The sequence below is a fragment of the Amblyomma mixtum genome, chromosome 3 (assembly GCF_055824585.1).
Source record: "Amblyomma mixtum isolate Tamu chromosome 3, ASM5582458v1, whole genome shotgun sequence".
In the NCBI taxonomy this organism is placed as follows: Eukaryota; Metazoa; Arthropoda; class Arachnida; order Ixodida; family Ixodidae; genus Amblyomma; species Amblyomma mixtum.
Window position 1 is genome coordinate 50,653,338 of NC_143014.1, and position 13,623 is coordinate 50,666,960.

Genomic DNA, 13,623 nt, shown 5'->3' on the forward strand with positions numbered 1-13,623 from the left:
CGAGGCTGGACAGGCCGTGAGGCGGTATACGGCATCTAAAGAAGAAAAAAAAAAACTCCAAACGAGCCGAGTAGCTTGAATCAAATGCCCCACACAAAAATCATGTTCCTAGACAACACATATAAGATATCCGCAAGGGCGTCCGCAGAATTTTTTGCAGGGGGGGGGGGCCCATTGGTTGTTGCGCCGGAGGGGGGGGGGGGTATGTTGTAGCAAAAAGGCACTATTTGCGGAGTAAATTTATTTATTTATATATAAATAAAAATAATTGAAATACACACATGAAAGAAAAATTATAAACAGCAAATTAAAGCGTGGTTAGGAGAGATACATTGGAGTTTATCAACGAAGAAACAATTAAAATTAATAAAAATGGAAAAAGATATTGTCACTTCGTGGAGAAGAGTGCTCAGTCTTGCTGCATACGGGTTCTCGACTCACCCGGATTGATGACCAGCACACAACACAATATGTTCACAAACACGCAACTACAGTCACTCAGTCAGTCATCCTTGAACAGCAACTGTAGGCGCCTCGGATTTTTCTGGGCGAATTGCGTGATTACACGGGTGATAAATTCATTTCTGTGCTTCATTACACGTTCTCGGTGCACACTCATCATACACATTGATTGGAAAAACGGTTGGACGCGTACGTTGAAAACAAAAGATGACTATATATACAACGAAAACTTGTTTACAAGATAAATGCACGCTCGCAGCTTCATACACCTCGCTCCATCTTGCTCGCGCATCCGCACAGTCGAGCAACCGCACACACACTGCTTGCCGCTCGTCGTTTTCTCGTCCGCTGTCTTGGTTGTTCTCAGCTTCGTTGACAACCGGCCACTAAAAACACCGAAGCACAAACACAGAGGCGCGCGCACGTGCAAGGGCTTACTTGCCGCAATATCCCCGAATGCGCACTTTGGGGGTGAAAGGAACGCCGCGCGTAAGTGATTGTGCGCAGTGGCCGCTCGCGCGCACTTATTTTCGGACAATGCTTGGACATTAGCGCGCGAGCGGCGCGAACTTGATTACTTTTGTATTTTGTAAATAGTGTACAAAGCTCTCCCCTGTCCTTTCTCGCTGTCGCTCCCCTCTATACTTCTCCTCACTATCCACTTCCTTTCCCTTTCGTTTCCGCCGGCTGCAGCTCGGGTGCTTAAAGGGCCACTGACCAGGGTCCGGACATTTTTGAAAAACAAGCCCACTGCATAGATGAGGCATCGAAGATAACCTCTGCAAAATACTAGAGCCACGCGCGCCCCGAAAAGCTGCGAAAATTCAAATCAAAGCCCGTTCGTTCTTTCCTTCCTTCAAAAACGGGCCCGGCCCACTACTCTGCACCCCGCTGACGTCAAGGGGGGCTACTTTCGCTAAAGGCACTCCATTGGTGCATCGTTCTGACTGACGGGAGAAGGTTGGGCGTAGCCTTGGCGTCGCGTCGTCTGCACAACGCTTTCCGCAGCGCCTTCTGTTCTGGCTCATGCCTACAAACCCGCATGAAGGAACAAAAAAAAAAAAACTGCGGAGGGAGCGTGCGGCGACAGCCTTGAACCCTAGCCATAAAAAGTAAAAAAACAGTAAAACTGAGGGAGTTGGCTCCCCCCCCCCCCCCCCCCCCGCCGTGATCCCGTCACGAGACGCTCTGCGTGCGCGCTCCCTTCTCAGTTTCTTTTCTTCTACGCGAGCCCCCCAAAACAAGGTTTTAATTAGTAGTGCAGCCGAGCCTTTCCCTCGCTCGCCCACTTTACCGCTCCGCACACATACCGCTTATCTTTCGTGCATCTTGCGTACGCCTTGACTCCAATGAATGACATAGGCTTTGGAGCGGAGAAAAGACACAAACACACAGAACACAAACACGCATGGACAAAAGCAAACGGGCGGTTGCCGGGTCCGCGCTTCGCCGTGTGTTTCGAACACAACCGACTTCCGCCCCTCCGCTCGTGAAACGGTGGGGAGGCCTAAAGGAAAATGAAAAGGTGGCTCGTTAACTGGGAATGACAAACAGATGTATGAAAGGATGCGCTCGCTAACAAGTCTAGGTGGTCGAGCCGATCGCGCCTCTCGATCGTTCAGTGTGCGGAGAAAATGCAAAAACCAAGAAAAGAATTCTATTGAAGGCGGGGCCATGACGTCGCCCTGTGACGCACTCCACAGACACCACGCCTCCGGCTTACACCGGAGAAGGAAGGGGTGATTTTGCCTTGCCGAGCCTAGTCGACGAGGAGCGGGAGAGAAAAATTTCGAGGAGGGAATGGAAGGAGAGGAGGCTCGCTCAAAGTGAGGTAGAGAGTGTCTGCTGGCCGCGGGTGGGCAGGGGGCCTTTAAGATATTAGATAGCAATTGCCGCGGCCGGCAACACTCTTTTGCTTCACTTTTTATTTTTTAAATAAACCACTACCACCACCACCACTTCCGAGGGTAAGGGACACTCGTCACTCCGGTCGGAAAATTTGTTTTTGTGTTTTTATGGGGTTCAGAGCCCCAAAACGACTCAGGCTATGAGGGACGGAGTAGTACAGAGTTCCGGATAATGTCGACCACCTGGGTCTGTTTACCACGCACTGACATCGCACAGTACATGGGCGCTGTTGTGATTTGAGGCCCAGCCAGAGGGGACAGGCGAGCCAGGCAGGCGCCATCGGGCTGCGTTGACCAAAGGCGCTGGTTTTCGGAGAAGACGTAAGGAACGCTGGTGTGGGGCGCCTCTGGAGACTGCGTCGCCGTGAACAAAAGCAGCTAATCCCCTTTGCCGAAGATTCTGAAAGCGGTGCTTCTACCGCACTGCGCTCTCCCGAGGATCGGAGGAGACAGCGAGCGGCGGCGGCGGCGTCGTCTGATCGCCCGCTTGCCCCTGAGCACCCCGACAAAGCGGGGGTGAACACGGCTGATTTGTCCTTCCCTCCTGAAGAATTCACCGGTGGCCGGCGTACGAACGCCTCCGTGTCGCTATCTCTCTAAAGATCAAAGAAAGACACCCATCTCAAGACGGCTCGAAACACATGCTCGCCGGTGCCGCTGTATGTCTGCAACTGGTCGCCCTTTTGTAGAGCTAACGATGGCGTGGTTTGAAAACGGCGAAACGACGCGCCCCCGGACGCGGCATTTCGCAGATGTGACCCAACGCGTGGAAGCAGGGCTGCTTTTACCCTTTTGGCTGAGCGCACCACCGCCCCTGGCATGCGGCCATCACTCACGGTTCGAGTGAGTGATTTTCCAGGGGGGTGCAGCCGCCCCCCCTTGCCCCCCCCCCTCCGGACGCCCATGGATATCCGTATACTACATCAGGAGTTTTCCTTCCCATCTCGCTTTTTTATCCTTTTTTTTTTACATAGCGAATGTCACTCTGTCTACTGTGACACGGCTTCGAGGTGGTATGGCCATGTCGGTGGGGTAGAGCAGGAGGCCAAGAACCAGAGTGCTTGCGTCCTCTGGCATCGCATCCACACTCCTGCAAATAAATGAGGAAGTGACGAGCACCAGCCCTCTCCAAGGCCTTTCAGTGGAAGATGGGTGCTGCTGCGCGTAGCCTGGATAATCCCACTGCTGCGCGGCATAACGAAGGAAAAAAAAGTCAATTCTTTCGGCTTGTCGTAGACGCCGCTAAGTGCTGCGCTCCGAAGGCGCCATCGTAATGAGCTTTCCCACCACAACTGTCAAAGGGAGATTGTTGCGCTCTCTCTCCATAGCCTGGTTGCAAAAAGATATGGAAAAAAAACTGACGGGCGATCATACAATGAAATACGACAAATGTGCAACAGCCGGGTGTCAACCGTCTCGCCCCCGCTTGCGCTTCGCGTTTCTCGCATGACGCGGTGATGACGAAAACATTTAATTTGGACCTAAAATTGGTGGTTGGTCCCGCTATTACGGAAATCTGTTGGATCTTGCAACCGCTCTTGCCCTTTAGGTCAGCTGCTGGCGAACTTTCGGGTTCGAGGTGGAGCATTTTCTTGCCACCGCTCAGCCCACGTCGACGATGAGGTGCAACGAACCTACTGGCTTATCCACCTAGCACTGTTTTGGCAGAATCATGGTGGGCGGAACTCAGTACTCAGTCGCGAGTGCTAGCCGAGTTCCGCTAGGTCCCTAGGGACCTTCCGCCCTGTTAAGGCCGATTCATACGACGGACCGTTCGCCCGCGGCCCGCGCACTACGTGAGCATGCCTCAGCACTTTGAGGGGCGCGCTGCCGGCCGCCATCCATCCATGCATCCAGCGCGCCTCTCAAAGTGCTGACGCATGCACACGTAGTGCGCGGGCCGCGGGCGAACGGTCCGTCGTGAATCGGCCTTTAAGGGCGCTGGGGTGACGAAGCAGTATAGTCGTATAGTACTGATATAGTGCTCTATAGTCGGATACAACTTAAAAAAACAGCAGTTGCTAACACTGGGCCGCGGTCCGCGGCTTCTTGTATTATTCCGCTGGCCAGTTGCGACAGTAAACTAAATCAGCTTTTTAATGTTTGACTGTACCAAACAATCCACGTCTCAAAGTTCTAGAACTCTAATCTTTTTCTTGTGATAAGCTTCTTGATTAGGTAACAAGAAACGTTTAAGTAGCGTACTACTTTTTTGTCGTGGAGGAAGTCTGTGCGCGGAGGCTGAATGTGGGCGGAGCTTCACTGCAGACTTAAGTTGTACCCAACTATAGAATATTACTGATAGTACCACAAATGAGGCTGTACAGGGGAACATGGGCTGGGCATTTACTGAAACATGGGAAGCACTAAGTCATGCGCTAAGTTAAATATTTTATGGCGAACGCTGAGGAACTGAACAAAGAGAGATGGGTAGTTTATAATTTAGGAATATAAACTGTTCATTGCATTCATTCCAACTGATTGCTCATGGGTCAAGCTATAAAACCTCAATTTAAGCTTATCAATGTAGCCAATACTTTAAAAGTGATTTTTTTTTTATAAGTTTCTTCGTGAACAGCTTGCTGGTCTGACAACCGCCGCAATAACTGACGACATAAACCGATTTCCCCGCACGCCGCGTCGTCTGCTGCATGTTCCGGTAAGGTCCCTAGTTCCGGGCTGGCACGCCGGGGACAACGGACGCTTTAAAGTTTTTTTTTTTTCAGCGAAGTAACAGACATTTCCTTTTTAACGCAATAGCGTTAAGGAAACAGCTAGCGTTAAGGAAACAGCTAGCGCAAGAAACGGGATGACAGAAAGAGAAGGACAAACCACGAGCGCCACACACAGACGGAAACTGTAGAAGGTACGGATGAATGGAGACCAGTGTAGAAGAAATTAAGTTCGTTAAGGCGTGAATTTGGGTCTGCTGTCCCGTTTCTTGCGCTAGCTGTTTTCACGGATAATCAACAGGCCCAAAATTAACGCCTTAACGAACTTTATTTCTTCTACACCAGGCTCTATTCATCCGTATCTTCTACAGTTTCCGTCTGTGTGTAGCGCTCGTGGTGTGTCCTTCTCTTTCTGTGGTCCCGTTTCTTGCACTAGCTTTTTGCATGGATAACCAACAGGCCCAAATTCACGCCTTAGCGTTAGCAGCCCGAGTCGCAGAAAATCCGGCGATGTCGACCATGAGCGAAAAATCCACGAAGAATCCCCAGAGAAGCAACCTAGCTGACAGGTGGTACACCTATAGGTCATGTGACCTTGTGGCGTCATCACAAGCTACCAATCGGATTGTTATCAAACTACCCACCGGTGGCAGCACCTGTCATCGCAACTGCTGCACCAATGCACCAGTAACGGTATGAGGACTCCCAGGGATCCACTAATCTAAAGTTGAAAATTACAAATTTCACATATAGCATTAACCACTTAACGCTATCGCGTCATACCCTTAAAGCGGAGCTTAAGTGTTCCTCAGAATTATTTCTTTCTGCTTATATTCCAGCATAATATAGTGACCTTTGAGAAGTGCGAATAATCGCGTGGCTCGCCTTCACGCTGATGTGCTGGGTTGTCGGGACCATGGGCTTCACCGCATGAGGACGAAGTGGGCAGACTGCGGAGGGATGCCTTCAGGAGTCGCAGCAAACTTGCAGGTTTTATTTACATTATTTACAATACAAACAGAGAGAGACCAAAGGTCAGGAAGAAGCTCTGTACACATGACAGATTGCTGCGCGAGGAGCCGCCGCCGGCTCCTCCGCTGTGCGGGTAGCTCAGAGGTGCCGCCGCCGCTGCTTCTCCAGGAGGAGTGACGTCACATAGCGCAGAGCTGCCCTACTAGTCAAGCCCGAGATACTTGCGATTGAACGGTCTCGCCTAGGCACCTCCACGGTAGACGCGGTGCATGGTTTTCGATTTTTTAAAGGTCCTTTTCTCTGGCGGAGCGCGACGAATTTTTTATAGCCAAAGTTTTCCACCCAATATTGTCGCGAATTTCTGAGCTCTTTATAACGGAAGTTATAAGTCCCTGTCATAAATCTTGCGGCGCGTTTCTATCACATAGCAGAGCAGCTGTTCTTCCGGTTCAGGAAACTGGCATGACTTGCCTCAGGTAGCTTACTCACGGAGTCTTCCTACTCTGAGCTGACGCATGCTCGTCCCACAAGAAATCGCACAGCATGTCTGTTGTCAACGCGTAGCCATTGTTCTGCACTTCTATACGCCGACGACATCACCATCTGGGCTACACAAGGACGCCTGGGGGATATGGAGACTAGCCTGCAAACGGCCGCCAGCATAGTGGATCGCTATGCTCGAGACTGTGGTCTGCAATGCTCCCCGCAGAAATCGGAATTCGTGCATTTACGTCCCTCGCGCACATGCTCGACCCAAATCAATCTCTCGTTGCAAAGCGGTCCCATTCGCGAATCCAAGGAAATCAGAGTCCTTGGACTCTTCATACACAACCAGCGACGCTGCGACACAACACTCGCCAAGCTCCGGCAGGTGGGGGACCAGGTGGGCCGCATGGTCCGCCGGGTTTCCAACAAGCGCGGTGGGTTACGATGCAAAGACGCCTTGCGGCTAGCGAACGCATTCGTGACCAGTCGAATCTTGCATTCGACTCCCTACCTCCACCTGCGGAAACAGGAGGAGGATTCCCTCGAGGTCATCCTCCGCAAAATCATGAAACGAGCGCTGGACCTCCCAGTTTCTACCTCTACCAGCCGCCTTATGGCACTGGGGATGGTGAACACGTTTAGGGAGCTTCGGGAGGCCCACCTCAACAACCAATACACTCGTCTCACAAAGACAGGGTCGGGTCGCCGCCTTTTAGCCCGACTACACATCCAGCACACTCAATTCACAGAGGAGAGATGCCGCCTTCCCGTACACTGGAGACGCGCCCTCCACGTGCGGCCTCTCCCCACCAATATGTCCAAAGAGGATCATAATGGCAGGCGCCTGGCGCGGGCGGAAGCCTTGGACCGCCATTTTCGGAGCAAACCAGGAGTCTTCTACGTGGACGCGTCCGGCCCGGACTCTAGGGGATGGTACACGGCCGCGGTCGTCCACGAGGGTAAAACAGTAGACGCCCTTACTTTCAAGGCCCAGTCAGCAATTCACGCAGAAGAGGTTGCCATCGCTTTGGCAGCCTCTGACACCTCCTCCAAATACATAATCACCGACTCACGAGGGGCTTGTCGAAACGTCACGCAAGGGTGGGTTACTCCCCTAGCTTATCGTATTTACCAAAATTGTAGCCGAGACTCGGATCCCGCGCACCGATCTATCGTTTGGGCTCCAGGTCACCAAGGCGTCCACGGAAATGAGGCAGCCGACGCCGCCGCCCGCGCGCTCTCTCTCCGGGCATTTCCCACGGGACCCGACGCCGACCAGGACTTCCATTTCAATCCGATTTACACTTTTAAGGAAATATGCGATTATTACAAATCCACGCACCAAACTCTTCCCACCCCATGCAAAGGGCTGGGGAAGGACAACGAGCGGGTACTCCTGCGCCTGCTCACCAACACGATGTTGTGCCCGGCAATTCTAAAGCATTTCGATCCTAAATTCGACGGGCGGTGCTCACACTGTGGGGAGGTGTCTGACACCTACCACATGGTGTGGGCTTGCCAGCAGAACCCATCCCTACCCCCTATCCCGAACCCCACCCGAGAGGACTGGGAGGCGACCCTGTCCGGTTGCTGCACCCTCGAGGCCCAAAGGGCCTTAACGCAGCGCGCCCGGGCTGCGGCAAACGCCAATGGTGTGCCTGACTAGGCATCCCACCTAGTGGTTGTAAGGGCGTGACCCTTCAGGTCACGACCCCCAACACCTCTCTCTATGATTAATAAATGTTTTCACCACCACCACCCACTTCTATCACATAGCAGAGCAGCTGTTCTTCCGGTTCAGGAAGTACACTGAATAATTAGTGTTAGTTAAGGTACAGGCGCAATGCACAGTCCCACATGCCACTTCTTAACTACTACTAATGGCTAATGATTGCCATATGCCCATATAAGGCATGCATCCGAAACGCGGACACACATTTACCGTTCACATTCCCCAGGCCCCCAGCTAGGGAATCCAAACTCTGGTCGAGGGACTAATGGGCCTTGAGCCTTTACATAGGCTCCGCCCTCCCCACGTGACCGCGCACACCGCAGAGACACACACACTGGCAAGGAGGAACTTGGCGCCTGGCCGTCGCGAACTGTTTGGTTTGCCGCGGGCCGACCAGGCCCAAAAGGTCGTTGGCTGCTGTGTGGCGATCCTGATCGTGGGAGACGCGAGTGCTGACGGCTCCCACCGGTGACCTCTTCAGGTGCGTGGAAGGGACAAATCAGCCGAGTCCACCCCCGCTTTGTCGGGTCGCACAGGGGCAAGCGGGCGATGGGTTGGCGCCGCCGCCGCTCGCTGTCTCCTCTGCTAGTCCACAGGAGAGTGCAGTTCGGCACCACAGCCGCATTCAGCATCGCCAACGCCGTCGCCAGTAGCTGCCCCACGCCAGCGTTTCTCTCCGAAAAACAGCGCCTTTGATCAGCGTAGCCCGATGGCGCCAGCTCGGCTCGCCTGTCTCCGCTGGCTGGGCCCCCGATCACAACAACGCCATCACAGAACGAATCAGTCTCATGTTGCGTTATTGATCAGATGTTTACATTATCCATGTGCTACAAGAGAAAAGTCGTTCTTCAAGGGTCAAGTGATCAGGCTCACGGCCGCTGTCGTTCACCAGGAAATGCACGTTGATGGACTCTCTTTTCGAGCCCCGAATTCAATGCGAGCCGAGGAAGTAGCGATAGCGCTTGCTGCCGCCCACGCCAATTCGAGAATCATCATTACGGACTCCAGAAAAGCATGTGATCATTACTTGGCAGGGGAGATCTCCCCCTTAGCTGCTTGTATTCTAAGACGGACTGCCACTGATCCAACACCCAAAAGAATCATTTGAGCTCCTGGCCACCAGGGCTTACGAGGTAATGAGGCCGCTGACGCGGCTGCCCAAGTGCTTACTCACCGGGCTCCTCATCCCAGCTCTTCTGGCTCTGAGACTAACCAGCCACTGCTGCGATTCAGGGAAATTATAACGCATTATAGCGACATCCACTGCCTTTTCCCGGCCCCTGCAAAGGGGCTGAGTAAGACGGAGGAGCGAACTTTAAGGCGCCTGCAGACAGGTACTCTACTCTGTCCTGCAATCTTAAAGCATTACGACCCTAACACGGATGGGCGATGCCCGCACTGTGGGGAGACCTGTGATATCTTCCACATGGTGTCGGCATGTACTCAAAATTCCCACCTGCCCCCTTCCCCTACCCCTTCCAGAGAGGCATGGGAGACTGCCCTCCTCAACTGCTCCTCGCTTGAGTCCCAAAGGGCTCTGGTGAAACGGGCGAGAGACGGGGCATTGTCATGCGGTGTCCCGGACTAGGGACGCCGACCATGTAGCGGGGCCACTCTGTGGCTCCCAAACTCTATTTCAGTAATTAAAAGTTTTCACCACCACCACCATCTAGCTATGCGGCACGTCCCATGCTTGTCTCCACTAACACGTACCGCGACGGGCTACGTTCTAGGCCGACAAGGGTTGCTAGAATTTCAACTCTGTTATGAAAACATCAGATTAATATCAGAGACACTCTGCTGGCACCACTGATCTCCACTAGGTGGCTGGATGCCGCATTCCCGCTTTCCGAGACGAGCGCGAGTGAAGCCACCGGAAGTTGGACTGCTTGTCCCGGAAGTCGGGTGTCTGCTGTGTATTTCAATGCAAAAAGTCGCGTTTTTCGCCCTTTCGTTCTCAGTTTTTTGCGTTGTTCTCGTGTAATTTCTGCTGTTGTATGAAAGGAACAAGCAAGCTGAACGCGAGAAATGTGAGCATTGTGTGCAGAACCCTGTAATTTCAGAGAAACCGAAGAAAACAGGCATGCATGTCTCACCCTGCCGCGGCAAAGGAGTACGTGCATTAAACACTATGTTCTTGTCTGATTCTTGCCTTCCGATCGTGAAGGAGAAGTAGTGGAATGACGATGAGGCTAGGCCATCTTAAAACCGAAATTTCGTGCAGCAAAGAAAAGGCACAGCGCGAGAGGAACGACTGACAAGAAAGACGAATGCTGCAGTGCGCAAGAGAAGCGCTGTTAGAAGTCAACTGCATCAACAACCATGAATAAAAGCCTATTCAAGCTTAACTTGCACCAATACGAAACAGTACGACACGCTGCGTCGAAAAAGCAGTACCATACCTTTTGGAGGCGCTAATGCGAACCAACCGAACACCATCCACACCACACCAGATAGTAACCTATAGCCCGCGCTCCGGTTCTGTCTAAACATAATTCGGTGAAATGGTCGCTGCAAGGTCAGCTGCATGCATGGTGAAGGTTTCCATCTATTCTTTCTTAAATTTATCTCCCATTGATGGCATAACTTGGGCTTGAACGCGGGAACGTGCATCACAGTAAAGAGCAGTGTTGGCGATGGGACGACACACAGCTGAGCAGACGAAGTTCCATACTTGCTGTGTGTATAGCGACGTCCTGTCGTCTGCTAGTGTCGTCCCATTGAGATGGAATGGGCCCTTATTTTTGAAACGTCTTTCCCGAAGATTTCGCTGGTCTCCTCGCTCAGTTGACGGCACAACAGGTAGACATTGTCATGGAAAAAGACGAGACCGGTGAAAAGACGAAATGCTAAGTGGGAAAACAAAACTGGAACTGAAAAACCGTGCTGAGGTCCGATTTCATGCACTGCCGAAGGCTGACTTCCGGGACAAGGCCGCTTACTTCCGGTGGCTTCACTTTCGGGCGCCCGATGCGGCATCCAGCTCCACTAGTGGAGATCAGTGGCTGGCACGAAAGAGGCAGTGAAAACTATAGGTATGCACAGTGATGAAATTGGACGAAGTAACTTCGGAGCAGCCAAAAGTGCATTTTGGTGAAGCTATGTATTATATTTTCCGGTGTATAAGTACCGTTTTTTTTTTAGTGCGCTAGAACTTTAGTGGCCATTCCCAGCATTTGGCGTTGTGTTTGTCTGAAGCCGGTTTTGTGGCAGGCTGCTCACCTGCCCACCGTGTTAGGCGGCAGCCCATTTAATCGAGGCTGCTCGGGAACAGCAACCTGGGTCACAACCCACGTTCCACTGATGGAAACACTTGCCATAGCACCTGCCATGTGGCACTGCCCACAAGGGTGGCTTACTTGCCAAGGTGTAGCCGGTGGTAACTAGGCGAGAACCTGGGGCGCTAATTAGGTGGCACCGCCCCTGAGCGCACTGAGCTAAGCGAAATGAGCATGCAGCGTAGCAGGAGAACGTGATTCAAATGATATTGCTTGCACAGTAGCTAAACGAAAGTTGGGGTAGTAATTAGGTGGTAGCCCGGCACCACCTAGTAGTCATGCTAGCGCACATACCCGCATTTGGCCTAATACCCAAATCAACTGACATTTTTAAAAATTTTTTTGTCGATATGCGACTGATGTATAGCAAAAAATGACGCGCAACCGCACGCCATCTCTTGACGTTCTTAAAAGAAAATCAACGAATAAAGGAAACAAAGAATTTAGTTACCAGAGTTTTACAGCAGCGCGATTCGTTACCGTAAACCGCTTCCGCGGAGACACAACTATGCCTGCGCAGTGGCAGGAGTGTACTCCTCAGGGCCATCTGTGCAATAAGCAGATAGCTCACTGCGGATTCAGTTCACGGTAGCGGAATGCGGATCATGCTATACTAAAACTACACTTTTAATATTTTCTTCTACGGCTAGAGTCTCACAATCTTGCAACAACCAGAGTGAATGCGACGGCGGCACGAAGTCCTGCTGCCGCATCCAGTCCTGTCGTACCAGGTCACATTCTCTGAAGTTCCGATTTCAGCGTCACATTCGTAACTCGCGCGTGTCGCGTGTTCTTACTCAACATGATGTTGCCTGTGAGGCGAAGAAGCTAGTCCTGCGTCTGTTGCGTTTCTAGTCGAACTTGCGTGCCGCTGAATATGCGCTGGAGAACGGGAACCGCGCAGCGGGGAAACAGTTCGACGTGAGTGAAAAAAAAAAAAACTATCCCAGCCTATCTGCCTCTTTTTGATAGGGCAACGAAGCGCACCCCAAAATCGACGCCCACTAAACTCCACAGTAGAGTGCAGTCTCCACACTTCGGCCGAGCAGGGACGTGGAAGTCAACACCCGCGCCACTTATGAATGTGCCATGCACATTTCCGCCGTGCCCTCCAAACCCCGGAACAAGCCATGGAATGACCACAGTAAATCCCTGCGTGCTGCAGGCCTATTTCATTTCTCTGTTTTCATTACGCAGGGTGACAACGTGCCCGGCCAGCATGATGCCCATCCTCGTACATATACTGCAAGGACGGATTGCGGGATTCGCGGAAAAACTGTTTTCCGCTAGTGCTTCCTAACTCAGAGAGAGGATAACACATGGCACCCGATACTTTTTGAAGCGAAAAGCTTCACTAGGCTAGTCAACACCGAGGCTAGCGTGGGCCTCGTCGTCAGAAAAAGCCATAGGTGCGCATGCGCGAACTGCGTGACGTCACAGGAGAGGCGCAGGTAGTTGGAGCCGCCGCCGCCGCGACTCTGCAACAACCGCGTGACGTCATAGGAGAGGCGCATGCTGCCACGGCTCTGCCGGTTGACCTTTAGCTGCTGCCGCGCGCTTCTGCGCATGCGTGGCTGTGGTCGGAGCTGCTGTGACTCTGTCGGTATATATGTAGGAGCGATCTGAGAGGAGCGCAGGCGGCCATGGAAGACGATGCTGAAGTGGTGGCGTGGAAATTGGCCGAGAAGCAGCAAATAAATGCGAGACGTAGGGCTCAACAAGCTGCTGAAACGCCAGAAGAGCGGGAGGCTCGCCTTGCTACACGGCGACAAAGAGATGCTGAGCGCCGTTTGACTGCGGCGAGCATGACAACTAGTGAAGATTCCGAATGCAGAAACGAACGACGGAATGAGAGGCGTTGAGATAAACGAGCAGTGGAGACCCTTGAACAAAGAGAGGAGCGCCTGGCGAAACGACGACGGCAAGAAACTCAATGTTTCACCGTGAGGATAAGCCATGGAATCGTGTAACAGCAAGATAAACCACAACTACGCCTAGGAAACCATAAGCTAAGCCATGGCATCGCCGAAGCTTTTCGCTTCTGATATCCGAGCTAAGCCCCAGCCAATTTTTTTTCGCTAGGAAATATGGTTTTGGCACAGGCTTGGCGCAGG